General features: G+C 44.0%; 1 long non-coding RNA gene across 2 annotated transcripts in view; it reads left to right on the plus strand.

Annotated features, from left to right (window-relative positions):
- Window positions 1–22,216, plus strand: part of LOC124337927 — a 41,433-nt gene that overhangs the window by 17,135 nt on the left and 2,082 nt on the right. The window contains exons 3-4 of one of the 2 annotated variants that reach the window (XR_006917576.1): window positions 18,708–20,451; window positions 20,589–20,640. This is a non-coding gene — a long non-coding RNA (uncharacterized LOC124337927). Of the gene's footprint in view, window positions 1–18,707; window positions 20,641–22,216 lie in introns of both variants that reach the window. The other variant, XR_006917575.1, reaches the window with a different exon arrangement.

Consider the following 22,216-nt stretch of genomic DNA (forward strand, 5'->3'; position numbering starts at 1 on the left):
TTTTCTGCGACAACCACAGCAGAAAATTCACGAGAGAAATGGAGAACGGACAGGCAAAAGAAAGAAAAGATGAACTGCGTGGAACGTGATTCCAGCAGACGGGGCGCATCATCTCCGTCATTGATAATAGGGCCGCAGCCGCTCGGAGAAGAAGAAAACAAAAAGGGAAAAAAAAAAAAATAATAAAACGTAAAATAAATAACGAAGAAGAGAAATGGCGATTTGACTTGAATCCGACTGTGTTCCGTTATATTATTCCATTTGACCTGTTTAGGCATTTCCTTTCGTGCCGTGGACGACGTGTGTGTGTGTGTGTGGTCAGACACAACACAAAATGCGCACATCTTATCTTATTCTTTTGACAAGTTGGAACCGTTGGAGAGGGGAGAGAGAAAGTCGGAGCCGTTCACGGCCAAAAAATAGAATCCGCTCGGCTGGACTCTTTGAGTTTGTTTGTGAAAAATGACGTTCGCCTTCCGAAGAGACAGAGAGAGAGAAAAAAATACATAAGAAGGCGACGCACTAAAGAGAGCAGAGGCCAGCCAGTATATAGTGGCTTTAAACTTTCGGCTGCTGCTGCTGCTGCTGCATATTGGGCAGGAAATGAAAAACGAGCTCTCTCTCCACTGTCGCACAGACTTCCATTTAAATCTGTTCTCTCTCTTTCTCTCTCTCTTTTTTAATACGCTCTCTGTGTGGAATGGACTGACGACTATGGATCGAGCGCATTACTGTCATTGTCGAGTCGAGTCACGCGGGATCCAAGTGGATCACTTAAATTGTCAACGTTCGCCGGACTCTTCGGGAGGGAGGAGTTTGTACAAAAATGGCTCATCCATCAGCAGTTGGCCAAGAAAGAAAGAAAGAAAGATAGAAATAAGAGAGAGTCTTGAGTCCGTGTTTCTCTCTTCTATGGCCGGCTGAAATTCAACAACCAAAACGTGAAACAAATGAAACAGAATAATCAAAAGACAATTACCAAATGCGTGTGACTCTTTGCTTAGACGTGCTTTGCGAGTCTTGCGAAAAGAAAAACAGAAGTTGATTTTCTCCGCGCGTTCGTTTTATTATTGATTTATTTAATTTATTCATTTATTTGGCTGGCATTGACCTTAAATGCGCGAAATGGACAGATCATTACGCGCAATCTCCTTTTCTGTACACAGTACAAGCGTGCGTTGCGCTCTCTGCTACCCTGCGTGTACCTGCGTGTGTTTGTACCCGTTGATAGGTTGCCGTTCTTTGTCCACGCGCACAGCCATCGCTCTTCTCTTATTCTGTGTGATACAAAGAGCGCACTCCATTTAAGACTTCTCAGGGTCTTCCGAATGGGATTTTTATGTTTTAGACCATTTTCTTCTTTCTTCATCGTCGTCTGGTTTGGTTTGGTTGTTTTCAATCTGTTTGGGTTCGTTTGTTCCGCGATGGAGCAGGTCGCGGGTGCGTGCGTCACGGTCCGCTCTCAATGGCGAACAAAAGAAGAACAGTCGAGCAAGCCAACCCTCTGCCGATATGAACCGGTGGCTCTAGAGCGCTGGCGGTATCTCGACCCTTTAGCCTGAAACCCCAAAGTTGGAGCTACTATATAGCGATGGCTAAGAAAAAACAAAAAAAGCACTTAATGTCTTTTTTGTCTTTTTTGTTTTGTTTTTTTTTGTAGTTTTTTGTTTCTCCTTTTTATTTTTTTTTTACGTCGCTGATTCCCCCGCGATGGTCAAAGCGTTGAGAAGAGACAAGACTGCGCCATCTCAACGCGGCCCGTTATATAGGCATTTGAAAGCCGCGCCGCTCAGATTGCGACGACGACAGCGAGAATGACAGCGGTAGCAAAAGCGGCGGCAGCGGCACGCGCCTCTCAGCCCAACAATAATATATATCTACACACGTGAAATCAAAGAGCAGCAGCGCCCACTTTTCAAAGCCATTGAACCTTTCTTTATAAAATTCGTACATTTTCTTGTCTTGGCCCTTTGGCTAGGCTTTTTCGGACAGCAGCGACGACGCAGGACGGGCAAAGGAGAGCATTTTCAGGCACACACACACACAAGACGCCGTTTGCATATCAATGTTGATGCCGATTATTTCGGGTTTTTTGTTTGTTTGTTTGTTTGTTTCTGCTGGCCATTCTCTCTTGTAAAAGGATAGGGGGGATATCAAAAAAGGGGGGCAACATAGACGATCCGAATCGAGAACACTGCTCAGCGCAACTTCTTCGGGTCGATTTTGGTCGTCTTTTGGCCTTTCATGGACTCGTGGCGAAATGAGCCGGAACTCGACAAACGAAACGGCGACGGCGACAAAGAGGCGAATCGAATTGTGTCGAAATCAGAAGAAGAGAGAGAGGGGGGGGGGGGGGGAAGGCGCATAAAAGTGTGCGCCGAAGAGAAGACAACATAAACGGCAGTCCAAACAAACAAGAAAAAAACAAATAAATACTCGGACAGAAGAAACAAAAAAATAAATAAATAAAGGTATATATAATATTATATAAGATTAGAACCGGAGAAAGAAGAAAGAGAAAGAGAGAGAGAGATGGATTGCTACACTTTGGTGCCGCAGTTGGATGGAGCGCTGGGTTGTTTGATCTCATTCCCACACATCGTCCTCTCCGCCTTCTTTGATGGAGGGAGATGCATACCAGTACCACCTACCCGTATGTTTTCTTTTCGGACCCATTCGGTCGTCGTACGACCGTGTCCGTGTGTGTGTTGTGTGTGCTGTCCGAGCAGCACCCACCGGCAGCCGAGACCGATGACGGAACCGGTTATTCAAATAAGATCTACTTTTCTTGTCAAAATTTGACCACTTGTCGTCTGTGTATTGCATTGAAATCGCGGGTCGCACGTTCGTTCGTTCAAGTCTTTTCCCGTTGCATTACAAGTTCTAGAAAGAGCTGGCCCTCTCCTGGAAGTCTTTTCAACCAACCGGCTCGTTTAGGCATTTTTCTTTTTCTTTCTTTTTCTTTTCTTTTCTCGTCTCTCCCGTGTGTGTCCGATCTTTATCCGAACCCGTCTTCTTTCGATTGCCGCCTTATCGTGTCCCACGTAAAGAGAGACACAGGAACTCATTACTCATTCGCTTCGTTACACAATTCCGTCTCCCGTCACCTCAGCTTAACAGGCCACCAGCTCCGCGACAGTTTGAAATAAAACAAAACAAAAAAACAACTTCCAGACCGGTTTAATTGGATCAAACCTGTCACACGTTAGTCACATCAAGACTCACGACCGCCGTGGATAATGTCAAATTTATTTTATTACACAATAACAACATGAGACGGACACACTCCCCATCGGCCCACAAGACCTGTTGACACACGGCGAGAATGATTCCTTCTCTCACGGTTCTCCGGTTTCCGATGAATCATTTGACTCGGCATTTGTATAATTCGTAATTTGTTCTCTCTTCTCTTATTGCAGCTGTGCAGGCGAGCTAGACGATGCCATTTTTATTTTTACAGCGCCGCAGTTTTCCTTTTATTTTTAATGGCCACCCGTCTGATTTTGTGCCTTTTTTCTCCCCCGACTATGTTTCTTCTCTCGCTGTTAAAACATGTTAATGATGATGATGATCATATGCTGAGTGGATTATTTCAATCACCAGCACCAGCTCGCTGGCTGGCTGGCTGGCTATAGTTGGAAACCCAAAAGGCCTCCAACACTGCCGTCTAACCGGGGGAGGGGTTAACGAGATTCATAAATCACGAGGAGAAAAGATTCGCCTGATGATGGTGATCGACCGGTAGACTCCGGTCGACTGGTGTTTCGGCCACATCTATAGACTGCATATATACATGTATGTGTGTGTAGACGCATATAGAGGAGTGAGAAAGAGCCGTGAGGACGTTTTGTTGTTGTTGTTGTTGTTGCGTGGGCTATTTGTGTTTAGATAAAGTGGCACTGGTTTGTTATGTAGTCAGCGTCATTTGCATACCTACCGTAGCTTTAGACGGTTCATCAATACATTCACGGCGGCTGCTTGTATAATTTCTTGTGTGTAATAATTTGTTAAGACCTCCTTTCTCTTCCCTCTTTTCTCAAATATTTCTTGCCCAATATGTTCCACCTCGAACTGAACGCGGCGCATCTTCTTTTCATTTTTTTGCTTTTTTTACCTTATTCGTATTTTCTCCTCTCTTGTATTTCACAAATTTCATTTGAAATTTATTTGCATTCTTTCTTGCGTCATCGACGGTGGCTTGGTCGATGGGAGAGGTGATAGGATTTCCGGTCGCACCGGTACGTAATATGCTAATCAGATGTGAACAGCCGATTCCTACTTTTGATATTTTCCTTCTACGGGGTGGCTTGTATATACCGTTGGTTGGTTGGTTCATTGTGTTACCTCTCGCTCCTTCCACCACCCTTCACATTATGTCGACGGTAAAAGGAAGAAACGCGTACACAAAAGTAGATGCAGCAGAATAAATCGACTCTATCACAAAGAAAGTGGCTTCTCCTTTTTCACATTTTCTTCTTCTTCTTCTCTTTCGTTTTGGTTTTGTTCTTTTTTTTTTCGATCCCATTTTGGTCACGTTGATAATCTCTGATGGAGAGAGTTCCAGAGCAAAAGTCTAGGAATATAAGAGAGAGAGCGTCGTCGCCGTCGTCGGACAAGTGTTATCTCTATGCAAATTATGGGAGCCCAGCGCACAAAAGTCTATCAAGAAGAATGCGCGAGGAGAGAGAATATAAGTAGCGCCGCACTCTACTGCTCCCTAATATGCGGCCGTTATCGCCACTCTCCGCATAGCCCCTACTGTATTCGATCTATACCATAAATATATACTACATATACATACGTACATATATAAATAAATCTACTACTCCGACTCGGTTAAGTAGAGACTCTCTGTATTACATCGAGAGAGATAAGGGGCGAAAGCAAAGCAGTCCAAAGGCAAAGAGAGTGGGAGGGTCCATCCATCATTCCGGGGTAATTCGTGGCGGAATGCCGGCGATGACCCATACAAAACCCCCAAACAGCGCAGCCCCAGTCGAAAATAAAATGGGAAAGGACCATACAGAATAACGAGAACGAAAGAAGAAACAAAGAACATACGGATACCCCGACCGATATCTTTCTCATCCGCTTATTTCGATAGGAAAACGGATCGAACGTTGTTGAGATTCTATTGAGATCAATGGCACCAGTGACTCTTCACGATTTCTTTTTCTTTCCCATTGGGTTTTTTGTAAATCGACCGGATGAAATACGGTCTGCATTTTAAAAGATGATGAGAATCAAAAGCGACGAGAGGGATCCGACAGGTGGAACGGCCGGTTGGCGTGTTGTGTGTCTTATCATTTTTTTTTCTTTTTTTCTTTCCGTTTTTCTTGAGAATATAATTTGATCTAAGCGCATCAACCGCATTCCAAGCCGCAAGTGCTCGGCTAAGGGATTGGCGGCGACTGCGGCGGAGAATTTAAAAAAATCAACAGAAAAAGAAAAAAAAAAAAGAAATAAGAAAACGAAGGAATGAAATAAAACGGCCGCATTTGAGGTAGAAGAAGAAGAACCCGGTGGGGGGAAAAGCGGGCGGTGTTGGTGGTGGTGTACCGCCGTTCTCTGTACTGTCCCGGTTCGATGGCATCGGCGGGAGACCGGTGTGCGCGATGACAGATGCGCGGCTGATGGGCCGAGAGCGATCCATCATCATAGATTATCCTCTCGTCCGCGCGTCCTGTATTGTACATACACGCTTTGATCTTTCACGTGATTTTTTTGTTGTTGCTGTTGTTGTGTTATCCCGCGTTCTCTCCATTTTATTTTTTTTATTTTATTCGTGCCATACGGATGGAATAAAAACAACCAACTAAACAAAAAATAACGCCGCACAGATATACGTCACAGCGAAATCGTTGGCCACCGCAACAACAGCCAGCAACTCCAGAAGATTCCCAGAAAGAGCTAGCCGCCTTTTATTCTTCTTCTTCTTCTTTCATCCCATCATTTCTTCTTCTTTTTATTCTTTCTTATTGGGAGCCTATTCTCATCTTATATAACTCCCGGCCGAGTTTGCGTGCGTTATTATCAATGAATAAATGAATGTATTGTGTGCGCGTCCAAAAAACTTTGAAAGAAAAAATAAAAGCATAAAAGGAGGAAGAAGAAGAAAAAATAAAACATTCCAACACGGACACGTATGTAGAAAGGGCGGCCAAGTCAAACCCCACTTGACTTGCATTCGGAATCGTATCAACGTCTTTCACTTGGAAACGAGGAGGGGGAGAGAGAGCAGCACCACCAGAAAGAAGAACAAAACAACAACAATAAAGAAGACAGACAGATGAGGAGGTGATGGGGTATAGGCTTTCGCTGGTGTAGCACGATGGGCGGATCTCGACCGCAGCAATATAGACTCGGTTGTGTTATGTTCCGTCTCCGGGAATCGGCATCCAGGGTTTTTTTTTTATCGGAATCCAACCAAAAAGTCACAACAAAAGTTGGGATTGTTGTTTTCTTTTTCTCTTCTCTTGTTTCTTCCATGACGAAAACGGGCGTGTTTCGACTTATGACCGCCTCACTCACAAAAATGGGATGAATCGTATTATCGTTTTTTGGGGGAAATTGAATTTTTAAATATACGTAACATCCGTCTCGTGGCATATTTAAAAAAAAATGCTCTTTTTTCTTTTTATGTAGCGGGATTATTTATCCCACATTATAATCTAATAGTGAAAGAAAGGGTTATGTGTTACGAAAAAGATCTTGTTATTCATTGCGCGGTCGTTGGCCGTCGTTTTGTCGTTGTCGACGGTCGTAAAACAAAGTGACGGAAAAAACCGAATGGAATGTGTCTACACGCGTAGCACCACCGGGCGCGCTCGCGATTCAAACGACAAGCCAACAAGTAACAACAGTACCAGCAGAGTAGAAGGAGAAGAAAAAGAAGAATAAAATATCTATACAAACGGCATGTCAGGCGACAAGTGGGTCACGATCATTCATCCCGACAAAACGGGAACTACAACTCATTTTTCAAGTCGAGAAACCCCCCGGAGAAGAGAGGAGAGCCGAACCCTTCGTTTGAATCTCGCGCCATTCCTTCCTACGCATATACGTCGCCGTATACTAGTGTCTTGTCCTTTTGCTCGATGTCTGCAACTCTGTACATACGTCTCTAAGCCATAAGTCCAGGTAAAATGCCAAACAAAACCCACACACACACAGACGACAAATCCTTGGAGCGAGCGATCCGCACGTGATCGTGATCTCAGTTGAGTCTTTTCGGTCGCCTCCATTTTCTTTTGTGTTCAATTTCCATGACGACAATAAATAAAAAAAGATTTTTTTCTTTTTTCCTTCTTTTTTCCTTCTTATTCTTCTTAAGTCGACATTGTGGCCCGTGCTCGTTTGTCGCTCTCCCATTCTCCGCTCTTTTCTAAACCGTTCCAGATTGCTCTTTATTCGTGCCTTTTAAGTCGACAGGGTCCGGCCGTCTTTCTCAATTTGGGATGAGAGAACGGCCACAGACGGAAATCAAAGCGAAAAAAAAAAGAAAAAAAAAAAAAAAACAAGACATGGCACACATCACGTCCGCACCGAATGGGTTGGATGCCAAGTCGGAGCTAGTCCCAATTTTCATGACATTCGATCTCTTTTCCCTCCCCCAATTTTATCCACAAAGGAAAACAAGAAAGAAACGCAATCAAACTGTTATCAGACATATTATACATATAGAAAAACTGTTGATGCAAGAGGAGGAGGGATGATAACTTATGGGTTGGTTCTTTGTTTTCTCTCGAGGTCAAAACGGTCTCGAAATCCAATTAGAATTCAAAGCGATTCGACTTTTGTGTGTGTGTCTGTCTCTTTTTTCTTTTCTTTTTATTTTTCTATCGTTCATCCATTCACCACTGGCCAGTTTTCCGTTTCCATGGGGGTTGAAGAAAAATATAAAAAATAAAAAAACAACTGGCAAAGAGCGAGGACTGAAGGGAGTTTGAGAGATTGATAATAGACGCCCGTCTGACCGTTTATAGAAGAAGCAACACGGCACAAACACAAGAAGAAGAAAAGTGCCAGTTGGATTTACAGCGTCTATCCACTGAGTTACCAAGTTCATCACATTCTTCTTCTTCTTTTTTTCATTTGATTTTATTCGAAAAAATTTGAGAAAATCATTTTAATACTGGAAATTCCCTGCCGCTTCACTGGACTGATCCGGTATATGATTCAACCCACCCACGCACGCACATAATCGTAATAAAGAAGAAGATAATAAAAAAAAAGAGTTGCGCTGTTGAGAGTGTGGGAGCCTCATCTTCTTCCTTCTTTCTTTTTTTCCGTGTGCCAACCCAAAGGCGAGAGATCCCAGAATTTGAATAATCCCTTAGACATTATGACAGATGCCAGCGCTAGCTGTGCTCGCAAAGGCGAAGGCGAACAGGGAGAAAAGTAGGAGGGATGCCGATCATTTGCATGCCGTCCATTAGCTTAGACACAACAACAACAACAACAACAAAAACTCGACTTGGTTGTCCTTCATTTGTTCCGTTTCAAAATTGGAAACCAGCGAACGAAAACATTTATTCGCTACAAGGATAGTAATAGCCGATTTATTTTTTCACGAAACGAATCTAACGCGCTGCAACGATCTTAGAAAAACATAACGGGACTGAATTTCCGATGAATTTCCGTCTGTACTCTTGCACGAAGACCATGACAGCCAGTCCCAGGTGTGTGGTGGAATCAATGCTCCAATTAACCGAAGTGTATTGTTTGGTATAGATGGTAGACAGACAGCAGCCCAGACATTGGAATTGAACTCGACCCCCTGGGCACGTCCTTGTTATTCTTTTTCAAAAGGAAAACATTGGGAGCTCCTAGAAGTCGCTCTAAAAGGAATAAAAGGCACGTTTTCTATATTCCTTCGATTGAATTGAATCATTCCAGATGTTATGGAAAACTTTGGGTACATACAGTATAACCGGGCGGCCATACTGACGCGCTATAAAAATCGAACTAAAGCGGCCGCTGTGTTATTCCTTTTCTCTGGCTGTTTCTCTGTTCTTGTTACATCTGGGATATATATTATTCGCTGCGTGAAACGTAGGAGGTCGTGAGTTACCCAATGTTTTTCTTATTCATTTCAACAAAACGAAAAAGAATTCCTGCTTCTCTCAGGGATGTGCAGCAGTTAGTCAACGCAGCCGCGAGAAGATTACATGTAGCATAATGTAACATCGGCTGCTGACGAAGCCATGGCGGCCTCGGGTCGGTCACGATCGGTCGTGATTGGACTCGGTGCAACACACACACACACAAGTTAGCAGCTTCTTCCTCTTTGCCTCCCTTTCCCACCTCACCTTTTTTACCTTGTTGTGTCTGGTTGTTGCGTGAACGGATTCCCTATTTGTGGTGGTGGTGGTGGGCCAGCACTTTCAGCCAGCACCACGGCGTCGAATGTAACAAGCGAAACAACGCCACCGACGGCAGCCAACAAGCTTCCGTCCTTGTCCGAGCTGCTGGAAGGGAAAAAAAGAAAAAGGAAAGGAAAAACAAATTTCTGATCGCTTTTTGCTGCCGTTCCAGTGGGGGCCACGGACGTGGAGGCAGCAGGAGCAGCGCATTACGGCCGGCAAGGGGATAACAGATTAGATTTCTGTGGCAGAAGAAGAAGAAGACCAAATGGGAAAGAAAATGGCAAGCGAATAAAATGGGTACGCTGGGAAAATGCCATCGATCTTTGCTTCCAGTCAGCAGCTCCTCGTCCGTCTCGACACCCTCCACCCCCACACGTACCGGAGTAACTACTTGATGGTCTTCTCCTTTTTCATCGGTTTGTAGCGAGAAGAAGAAGAAGGTCTCTCTCTCTCTCTCTCTTCTTGTTTCTCCATGGCGTCTGAAGACCCGGATGAATCATTACGACGTTGGCACACGCACATGAAGCGGGAGCAGCCCAGCAGAGAGAGAGAGAGAGAGAGAGAGACGGCCATACGGAATCAAATGAGTAGTTGAGGGAAGAGGTTAGACCTCATCATCCGTGAATCCATCATGTCATTAAAAGTGCAGAGCGCGCAATCATCGCTGGAAATTTACATCCGTTATCTCGTTGATTGAGTGAAATTCCATCCAACCAAAAACAACATCCCGGTTAGTTTTTTCTCTTCTTTTACGTTTTCGAATTTTTGTTTTTTTCCTTTTATCTCATTCACTCGACATTCTTGGGTATATATCAGAGGCGTCCAGCTCGGCGTGAATCCCGCCGTGATTCCAGTCTGCGCAGCTGCAACTTGATTCAGAATCTCTTTTATTTTGTTTCGTTCTTCCAAAAGAAAAAGAAAACGGAATCGGGCAATTTTCAATTCCAAATTCATTTTCGACAAAAGAGGAGACGGGCCAGTCGAGATAGGAGCGAAGAAAAGATGAGAGAAGAGGAACCCCAGCACCCAAATGGCTTTTGTGGATGAACACTTTTGTGTGTGCGCGTCTATACCACGGGCCAGCACAAAATATGGACTGAATTTCATTTCCCCCCCGCAAAAGACATGGCGCTCACACAGGGCAGCCTGACTTCATCATCATCATCATCATCCATAGTTGTTGCCTGGGCCGGAATAGAATAAGGGGCAGCCACAAGAGTTCCAGTTATAGACGCTCTCTCTCTCTCTCTCTCTGGGGCTCGTCTGGAAAATGGGAGAAGCGCGCCCGCTGCTGTGACCGAAAGGGTCAAATCGAGCCGATATATTATCAAGAACCCATTTTTTTCTTCTTCTTCTTGTATTCTTCCCTGGCCAGCGCGCATGGGTTGCCTGCCATGGGTTATATCTAGGCAATATATGAGCCAGAGAGGGTATAGAAGAAGGAGGCAAGAGCCCAGCAGGAGGTCAGTTAACACTTGGAAAAACTCGCGCGCGCGCGCGCCAGCCATCAGAGCTCGTAAACTTTCATTCTTTCCAAATAGCGTTCATTCATTTGTATTATACCGGCAAGAGATATTTCGACGGACTCTTTTTTTCTTCTTCTTCTTCTTTCTTACCTTTTACCTTTTCTCTAGTCCCCCCCCCCCCATCATTCATTGATATGAAATGACGTTCGTTTTTTTTTCTCTCTCTCCCCTTTCTTCTTCCTACACATTAGGTTATAGCCCCATATTCTTCTTCTTCTTCTTTTGTGTTCATAGACACCTTGGTGTGTGCTGTGTGTGGTTCTTCCACAAGATTTTTATTTATTTTTTTTTTCTCCCGAAATTTTCATTCCACAAAATACCTTTCGCTGCTGCTGATGCTGCTGCCCCTTTTTTTTCTCTCCCCCCAGTTTGCTATGGGGTTTTCTCGTCGCGGTCCCGCGTGACGGATGGCGCAACGTGAGGGCTGATGGCGAGAACGCTCTCTGTACATCGCGTACGCATGTAAAACAGGCCGGAGAGCAAGCGTTTTTTCCCACGCCATCCGCTTCTCCATCTTGTTCGGGGCCATACGCGTCGTTCGTTCGCGTGCTCCACTCGGACGGAAACGGAACCAAGTACATAGCGCAGTCTCACTTTTGATTTAGAAGAGAGTAGCATATCATAGTAGTAGGCTAGTGCCGTACCGATATTTCACGTACACAGGATCCAGGGATAGGCACATCACGTGAAGGTGTTCCAGCAATCTGTTTTGAGCTGCGCCCGCAATCGTCGTTCGCTTTCTAACTCTCTAACTACGAAAAGGAGTTGGAAATTTTATTTATTTGTCAGAACCCCCCGATCATTCCATTCCATTCCAACTGCACGCGGTGTTGTGCATTCCGGGCGGCTCCCATCCGACCCCCATTCGAGCCCCCCGCGTGAAATTAATCAACGCGCGCTATAATGCAATTAAAACACCCGAGGGGACGTGCTGGCAGGGGGAGAAAGAGAGAGAGAATCTCTAAGAGCATCAAAGGTCAGCATCTCGTACATCTCTTCTCTCTCTCTCTCTCTCTGGCGTCGGCCGCCGCGCCCGGCTTACATAGTATATACGCAGCTCCGAGACATGATGAATTTATCACGGACGCGATGTTGCGTCTAGAGCCGGCACTATACGTACGTACGTGTCTGGAGTCATTTCCCTAGTAGTACTCTGGGCTACGTCTTGTTTTAAATATTTACACCAGTAGAACCTCTACACACTTTCGGCCAGCATGTGTAATACTCTCGTTCCTTATTTTTGAATTGGAATTTTCGGTACCGCACGGAATAAATTCAAAATAGAACTGTAATGTTGTATAAACAGGGCCGGGAGAAACCAAAAAAAAAAAAAAACGGGAGGTGCTGCCGCTTGCTGCTGTTACATGGGAGGAGAACACAGCACCACCCACAAAAAAAAAGAAGAACTTGAGACGATGTTTAATTCAATTCACATATTATATATCTTTTCTCTTTTGGATACGTAGGAGACTCTAGTGAATGAAACGAAGGTAGTGGAGTTGTGTGTTGCGCCATCCATCACGGCGTGACCCGCACGCGCTCTACAGATCCTGTGAGGGGGGTAGAGACACATCTAAGAAACAAAATATAAAAGAGGATGAAGAGAACTTTGAATATTATTTATTCTTCTTTCTCGGGTACATATAAATAAATGCAGCTGATACTTTCAACTCGTCTATAAGCCCCCATCAGAACTATATTGATTGGTTGATTTCATTCATGTATTCATGTATATTACCGCACACTCGCGCGCCCCGCTCCGTGGCATGGAGTAGTAGTATCTGTTTTTTACTTATATTCTCTTCGGCCCGCGCTCACTTCCACCGCCTGATTACTTACATACCTAACCGCTATAAATATATATCAGCGAAATGAATTAGGTGCGCGATGACGATGATGGCGTACAATGAAAATTCAAGGTAAAAAAAAGAAAAAGAAAGAAAAAACCAGCAATAATTTGTCTTGTTTCTTCTCTCGAGCTCTGCGTGTGTTGAATAGGTTTTTACTTGGTGTATTGTATAAACCTTGTAGCGCGCACAAATCCTTTATATCCTATACGGAAAAAGAAGAAAGAAAAAAAGAAAAAAAAAACACAAAGGCATCGCATTTGAATGGTCGAATTGATCATATTCGGATGATCGGTCCGGTGCGTCTGAAAAGAGAGAAGGGAACGGATGGACGGCAATTTCCATACTGCTTAGCTCATCTGCATTTTGATATCAGCGCAAAGACCATTGCGCCGCACTTTCATCCGATTCCAGTCAAACCAAAGTTAGATACCAACTAACTAACCGCGCGCAACTATATTACATGTAAGATCACAGCGCGCAACCATCAGCCCAAAAGTATTGAATTCCTCAGGTGTTGCCGCAGATGTGTTTGTTTTGCATATAGTATTGCACCCTTGTCGGCGTAATGAACTAAAGTCCTAATTGATTTCCACTGCCTATGGATGCTGGTGGCTGGTGGAAGACTATCGATCAGCCATGGCGGATGCGTCCCATCCATCACGGACGATCCGATGTAACAACCAGCGCGCGTTTCTCTATGCGCCATTGTTGGGCGACACACACGATGCAAATGACTTTGAACTACACGTACAGGAATGAAGAAGAAAGGATCATATAATATCCAGCACTGGGGAAGCGATGATGAGGAGGACCAAGGCTGGGCGCGATGATTGGTTTTATTCATGGGCACTCATTATTAAACTTTGCGTGACGTCACGCCGTGTGCGTTATTCAAAGAGCGCGCCAGTGTGGTCGACCGTCGTCTCATCCCTGTCCACGTCGTGTGGGCTGGTTTTTCTTTTCCCCTTTTTTTTGTGGCTGGGCATTTTTTCAAGAAACGATGTAGTATGTTGCCCAGCAATCCGTGTGCGAGCGTAGGTGTGAGCGGGCAAGACGTGAACGGCGTGAAAGCCCCGAAATTCCGCTGATTTATCGTCATATCGAGAGCGTTTTGATTGCTCATTGGATTTTCTCATTCAAATGTGGCCAGTTTTGAGAGTCTGAAGAGAATATATATAAGAAAGGATCGATTGGATGCTGGGGTCCACATCCAAGGGGGGAAGAAGAAAAAAGGCCATCACGCGGAGGAGAGAAGATATATAAAGAATATCACAACGACTATAGTATACATATATACGATTATTGGAGAACTGATTCATTTCGGTCCGCTGTATATTTAACCGGACGTCTTCGGTGTGCTGGCGCTGTGTGGTATGCGCTGCTCTTTTTCGTTGTATACGCGCGCCGTGTTGTGTCTGTGTGATTGTAATTTATGGCGTAATTCTTTTGGTGTGCCCTGTGTACAAACTCCAGAGCGTGCGCGTTCGCCTTCCAATGTTCGCCCAAGTCAGGTCGCGTTGTTGTTGTTGCTGCATTGCGCACCGTGTGTGCTGGGCTGCACAATCTTCCGCTGTTCTTCAGCGCTATGTCTGTGGCTCGATGGCTTTTTCGTGATATCCACTGCTGGAATTCCGTTTCTCTTCTTCTCTAACTATTCCAGTCGGAAAAGTCCAATATCGTCCCTCTTCTATATAGTATAATATACCAGCAACTCTCTCTCTCTGCCCGGCACTAGACTCACTTGGCATACAGACGACAATCGAATGAATGCAGCTCTTTTCACGACGTGTGTGATGGAGAGTTTGAACGTGTCGCTTTCAATTGGTTCCACCCGGGCGCCCTGCGCGAACTCCAGCCAGGGCGCGCGCGCCCAGCATCCAACACAACATGAGCACACAGACAGACAGACAACGATAAGAGCCAAAAGACTTGTCGTCTGATTCTTCATATGGGTGACGTCATTGAGAACTCAGACAAGAAGAAGAAGAAGAAGAGAATGGAGACTGTGGGCGACCTCGTCGTTAGTTTGACTCGAAGGGGTTCGCACCGTTTTGACTCGGAGCACTTCGCCTACGCGCCATTGAATCAAAAGTGGACTCTACCAGAGAAATAGAGAGAGAGAGAGAGTGAGACGACGTGTAATACAAGAGAAAAGAATCAAAGAGCAAAATAAATAGTACCTGCCCGTTTGAACTAAACGCTGTCATCAATCAATCAAAAGCCGAGCCGTATAGCGCGTCTAGTATTGCATTAGATGTGTTGTGTGTGGCAATTGTACGTACAACGCTAGGCATCTGCCCGTCTGTGTTGTGTGTAACGGGGCAGAGTGACGTCATTTTAATGAATGTTCATTTTCTGTCGTTTTCTTCTTCTTCTTCTTCTTCTTCTTTATCTACGTTTCTAACATTCGGCTCTTTTTGCGGCGATTGATGGAGGGAGCCGAGAAACTCTGCTCTTTGTTTGATGCCATTTTCAACACACAGACAAGTGCTGGCTATATAGCCGAGAATAATAGACATAAAAGAGACGGTCGTTGGTTGTTGATGAGCTCCATCATCTTTGGCTGGACCATCCCCACAGCACGGCACAGCAGAAGAGAGAAATAAATGCGAGCCATCACATCACACACATGGAGAGGAGGAGTCCGCGCACGGTGTATTCCCCTCCAATGCCTTAATAATAACCAGTGAGACGAATAAAAGAAGAAGAAGAAGAGCCCCGTCTAATTGAAACGAATCACTAAAAGGTTTCAACGTTCGGGCGTCACGTTGCGTTTGGGCTAAACGGTATTTGTACATGTACACACGCAGAAAAGGATCTCCCGCCGTCATTATCGTCGCTATTATAGAGTCTCGGAGAGAAGAGTATCGAATCTGATGGTATCTAGGTTGTTGTAGAAAGTTTCCTTTCATAGTTCACCAGTCCAGCACCAACACCAGAAAGTTTTTATTTTCTTTTTTTTTTTTTTTGTTCCATCTCCCAAAAGGAGAGATTCCCCACTCTCAGCTGCTGCTGCTGATGAAACACTTTGAACTGCTGCAACAAAACGACGAGAAAAAAAACACGAAAAAAGAGGAAAAATAATAAAGGGAAAAAGAGAGAGAGAAAGAAAGAAAGAGATGGATAACACGGATCAGCTTTTCCAGAAAATAATCACGATAGCAGATATATAGAGGTCTATAGTAGTAGTAGTAGTAGGAGTTGTAGTGCGGTACCCCGTTTTCTTTTGGATTTCTTCCAAAACAAAATCGAAATGGTCAGGTGTTGCTCATACACCGTAGAAGAGAGACTCTATCCCCTTGTGCACACTCTCGAGACACAACCGCAGTGGTGTATTAGATGAGCAATAAAAACAAATGCCGATTTCTTCGGGGAGATATACAGAAACGCGGCGAATGAATAAAGCCGCCCTTATAGGAGACAATCGATGGGGATCCAATCCGACGATCGGTTTGCCATCCATTTGAGCTCCAACCCATCTTCTTTTCCCTTTTTGCAACTCAAAGTGAATGGCGGGGGTGTTGGTTTTCGACAGGAGGAAAGCAGCAACACACACCGGCATATACGGTCGAGGCTCTGCGGGAATGTTATACAAGAGGCAGGTCAACAAAATATATTGGAAGGAGCGAGAGATCCTTTCACCTGGACGTCGGCAGCTCCATGCGCGCAGCTGACAATGGAACAAAAGAATGGGGGAGGGGTGTTGAGAAAATCAGCGAGTCAACACTTGTCGGGCCCTATGGAACCTGTTTTTCTTGTTAAAGTTGAATGTATAATCCAGAAATTGAAATTGAACAACAACAAAACACCCAAAAAAAAGTTGAACATATAATCTCTTCTTCTTTTCACCTTGTTGATAGTTATTTATTTATTTACACATTCCAAGTATTCTTTATCTTCTTCTTCTTTTTGTATTATTTTTGCAAAAAGGACTGGAACAAAAGAAGACGGATGATGTGCCGGTCTGTTTTCGGGTCCAAGTTGATATTATAGCCCCTCGCTAGCTCTTTTCTTATTCTTTTTGAACCTTTTGATCAAAAAGTCTCGACAGATTTTACGTAAATGTGATAATCGTGCAGAATGGAGGGGGAAAAAAAGCCTTCAAAACAAATCGGGGATTAAAATCAGACGAGCGGTGCGCGTTGATTCCTTTTTTTATGATTATTTATTATTATCTCGTCCGCGCATTAGATTTTTTTCTGACCTTGTAAGTTGATTTCATTTTGTTTTTCTTTTCACAGGTTCTAACGCACATTGTGTGTATAATATATAACCCTCCCCGTTACCTTTTTTGGGGTCTTTGGGCTGCAAAGTTGTAATCTGATTTCGTTTCTCCTCTTGTTTGCGTTTGGTTGGTGATGCTCTGCATGGCCCCTCCGCATTTACCAAAACGCATAAGCCCCTTCATTATTCCATTAGCCTTTTGAGACTTTGTTGAGGGGATTGGAGATTAGGTCGACCGTCAAGATCCAATGGGGAACACACGGGCGATGACGCTGGCGCAACAACAACAGCAAGAGCGAGTCGTCGTCGGGATCGATCAACTTCACGGAACTGCCGGACCTGAAAAAACAGAGTCAGCCAAGAGCGAACGAGATAGATAGGAAAGAAAAGGAGACCGGATTAAATCGGATGGGGCGTGATGATGATGATGATGAAAATCCCCAACCAACGAAAGAAGAAGAAGAAGAAGAAGAAAAAAAAAAACTTTATAGTAACATCCAAATAGATTAGAGTCACCACGTCATCCATCTTGGTGAAAAACGCTTGATGAAATCCGATCCGAACTTTTTTCTTTTTCATTTTTCGTCTGGTTGTTGTTGTTGGGAGGGGGATTTATTTTATTTACTTATTCCATTCTTTTCACTCGGTGGTGTTGTTATTGTTTAGAGGGAGAAGAAAGAAGAAGAAAAAAAGTACTCGGGAATTCCTCGTCGGTTTTATTTCGTGGCCTTTTATTTTTATTTTTTTTTGTGGTATATAACGTTCAAAATCCCACTCGATTGATGTGAATGATTTCGAATCCATCACATTGACAGACCGGTTCAAATCTAGACCGGAATTACTGGAATGATGGATTGCCTTTTGTGCTGTGGGGAATGTTTCCCGGCCCCACATGATCCTCCTTCTCTCTCCCACTCTTTTTCCCTTTTCTTAATTCTTTTTTTCTTATTCTTCTTTCTTAAATATAGTTTACGGTATTATACATGTAGACTACACACACACACACTCTACACATTATACCGTATCTATTTCTCCAACCTTTTCTCCGACTGTGTTTTCCCCCTTGTGAGAAAATCAAAACCTTGCGTAGGTGAAATTCTTCGGTGGTTTCGTGAACTACACCACCTCCTCCTCTTCGTCCTCTCTCTCTACTATACACCATCATCGAAATGATGACCCACGGGATGAAGGGGGAAAGGAGAGGGTGGAGATTGCGTTAGATTTTATTATTCTTCGCTCGATTGAATAATTCATCGAGTGAAGTAGTTCAACCGCGCCGCAGTTGGGTCGTCGTCGCTCCGGGCCTCCACGTCCCCCCCCCCCCTTTCTCTCAATGTGCTTATTAAACATGACTCCATATATCTATCGGTTGTGTGTGTGTGTGTGTGTCTATACCATACCTTATAGTTATATTTCAATCTCTTTCCATAGACGAGCCCCCCCGCAGGAGTAATTTTTTTGTGGAGTGATGTCGGCCGCTAAACGGAGCATTATACGAATTATATTGCGCCATGTTGTGTGTTTGGAACAGTTATTTCTCTCTCTCTCTCGGCTGCGATCGACGAGTGAAAGCCCAACTTAATAAACCGTGGGAAATAATGGCGAGATGAATAAGTGCTCAGCTATGCGAGGGAAGCAGCAGCACAGTATCTACTATATAGATTCTCAGATGGACGATTATTATTATGTAATAATTTCCCCATGCGTTTTTTTTCTTCTTCTTCTTCTTTTCTCTTTAGATAGACGAGACGAGTTGAAAAGCTGGGGCGATATGTTGCCGAGTGCGAGCGACCATTATCTGGAGAGAATAAATGAACAACTGAAAACACGGACGCCATAGAGAGACGAACAACTAAACACAACGCACGACCGACTCTTTTCTTTTCTTCTTTGATTTTCTATTTATCTAATAACTTTTTTGTGCTGTTGTTGTTGTTGCTGTACGGGAGAAGAAGAAGAAGAAGAATAAAAAAAAAAGAATAGACCGCCTTGGTTGCGCTTGTCGATCCATCACCACCTCCGGAGCGGCGCGGCCATCACCACACAAGCTAAGCAATTAACATTCAATTAATTAAGGGTTTCACTGCCTCACGATTTCATTCTTTTTCTTTCAAAAGCCGGATTTTTATTTGTGTGTGTGTCTTGTACTTCTACCCCCCACTCATTATTTCCCCCTTTTTTGGTTTTTTTTTGCTTTCGATATTATAAAACCCTTATAGTCAGCGTTTAGCCACCCACCGATGGCTTCCTTCTCTGCTGGTGGTTTCCCAGCAGCTTCATATCATCTATTACCGTTCCTCTGCTCACGAACCAATCCCGCAGTTGCAATTGCGTCGCTATGATATAATTTACCTGCATTTCAAAACGGCCCTCTCTGTGGACTGTCTGGTACTATACTAAGTCCTCTGACTTGTTTCGTAATCTAATTACAAGTCTGATGATGGCCAGACTATCGTGAAATCAATGAGGGTCGGGCCAAGACAGCACACACGCATTCCTCGTCTGTTCTTATGAAGAAGAGGTGGGGGGAGAGAGAGAGAGCTATAGAGCTCGGGTGATGGCGCGGTTTTTGAAATTAGAGTGGAGCATCCGCCGGGCAGACGACACACAAGCATTCCTTTTGCTCATCTTCGTTCCTCATTATTAAAAAGAAAAAAATGAAAAAAAAAACTATCTTCTTTCTTTTTTCGAACGAAAAACTTCTTGCGGTGCGCCGTGTAAATTGCGTGGCTTGTGTGACATCGTACACCTTCGACCTCAAATGCGGCGCTGTGTCATCCAATCCGTCACCTTGACGGAGAAACGACTTGAAGTGATTTTTTTCCGAGAAGAAGAAGAAGAAAAAGAAGAAGAAGAAGGAGAGCTCTTAAATCAGGACAGAGTATAAGGACAGAGCACACAGCCCATGGGGTCCATTTATGCGGGGGAAATTTGAACAAGAAGAACAAGGTCTTTCTCTCTCTCTCTTTCTCTCTTTCTCTCTGTGTGGTATATAATTAGGGCTGGTACACAGGATAAATGTACAGCCCGGCGCTTGTTCGCTTATTCACCAAGAAATCTGCATTGACCTTTTGCTACGTTTGCTTGCTGCAGACACACACACAACATCTGCGCGGGGGCCGTTTTCTTCTTCCTCGACTCTCGTCCGCCTCCCTCTTTTGTTTCCACATTTTGACAGTGTTTTGATAAACACTTAATTACAGTGTATACATAGTATAGTTACTAGTACATATATAGTCTCTCCAGAGTATACCCGTACTACAAATACGTGTATGTATACCTGATGAATTGTTCTTATTCCTCTCCTGAACCGCAATTAGCATTGAAGGTATATAATTCATTTCTCCTTTTCTTTCCAGTTATTTCCACTTTCGTCTGATTCTCTCCTCCGCGCGCCCGTTCAAGTGTTTCGATATATTTCAGAAAGGGCTTCACACATACGAGCGCGCTTTTATCATATAATTCCAATGGAGAACACACATAGTAAATAATCTTTTTTCAGACGTATACCCAGCCAATATAGTTGGTGTTTGGACTATACCTATCAGTGAAAATTACACGTTTTTTTCTTATTCCTCCCTCAATTTCGATTTGATTTTCTATTTTTCTTGTTTTCCAAGGGAGGGAAATTCCGACCCGCAACCCCGGCAGCGTCGATTGCCCGATATTCTGGTATATCATTTTTTCTTATGGTGCGGGTTATTATTGTAAGAGCCAGTAACTATATAACTTAATATTCAATATCGACCCGAAGCGGCGTTCAAAATAACATAGTGTATCGTTTTTTTTTTCTTTTCTTTTCTTTTCTTTTCTTTTTCCGTGAGAGAATACTACTACATGAAGTGATGCATTCCTCGTCAAAGAGATGAAGAATTCACACCTTTATTGTCTGGAAATATATTGCCGAGCGGGGGCATACAGGACACATATCGTTTCTTCTTCTTCTTCTTCATTTTTATTATTATTTTTATACGTGTGTATATATTTATACGATATGATATTATTTCATTTTATTTCCTTTTGCCTCTTCTTTTCTTCTTTTTTCAATGCGGTGATTGAATTGGTCGCCGCCGCCGTCGTCCTTGTCGACATTTTCTTATATTTTTTTTTTCTTTTCGAAAAAAAAAAAGAAGAAAAAAGGTTACACACAAATATACAACATGATACAGCCCCCCTGCTATAAATAATATCCGACCATTAGACATTTGTAATGGCCGGTTATAAAGCATTGTATACACAGGCTGAGGTATTATATTGTAACCATTTTCGGCGAGAGACTGCTTGGTGGTGGAGATTTCCCTCCTTCTTCCAATGTGCTCCCATCCATCCATCGCGTCCACCAACACGGCACACACGGCACACAGCACCAGCAACCAAGCTGTAGACGATGAAGAGAAATCTTCTTCTTCTCTCGGCCAAAAGGATAGACGAAGAAGAAGAAGGAGGCTATAAGCAGAGGCGATAGGTGAAGAATGTGTGCAAGAAATGAAGATGTTTTGGGAAGAGAGACGACACGGTTACAACGCCAAGAAGGTTCACCAAAAAAAAAACCTGTAAAAAGACATCAAAAAGAGAAAGATGAGGTTCGGAGATTTATAGGTCATCATACTATCACAAGGGCTAAGAGTCTCCATAGCCCAGCACATCAGAGAGAGAGAGACTGCAGCCAGCCAGTCAGCCCGATCGGCTTATTCCGCACCCATTCAAACCAAAAGTCGTCGCCCTTGGTCGTCAGATCTGATTTTCAATGGCCTCTGCTATAGCTGCTCTCTCTCTCTCTCTTTGGGAGCAAAGAGAGTTATAAATCTCAGTACATCAAAAGGTTAAGGCCTCACCATAACGCACACATCCCCCCCCCTTTTCTCATCACCTCCGCCTTGTGTGGAAGAATTCAGTTGAACTGTTGAGGAGGGAAATAAGAATAAGAAGGGTATAGGACCCCGGTAAGCGGTTTAAGTTTTGTCGGAAACATTTCTCGCCAGGCGCTCAGCAGAGCAACGAGTAGCAGATGAGTTCCGGGACTGCCGCCCGTCTAGTCGCGGTCCGGCGATCCCCCAGTGCGCTATAATTAAGAAAAAAAAAGCCATTAAAAGGCAAAAGGTATAGATGTGCGTAACCAGCAACAGCAGCAGCAGCAGCAGCATTTTCAAGACCGGGTTTTTGTCGAGCCACAGGGTACATAACTGTGCGCTTCTGGCTGGACATGTGTGCTGTGTCTGCAGCGCTAAAGGTTAACGTATGAACAGTT

Source organism: Daphnia pulicaria, chromosome 4, assembly GCF_021234035.1.
Source record: "Daphnia pulicaria isolate SC F1-1A chromosome 4, SC_F0-13Bv2, whole genome shotgun sequence".
NCBI lineage: Eukaryota > Metazoa > Arthropoda > Branchiopoda > Diplostraca > Daphniidae > Daphnia > Daphnia pulicaria.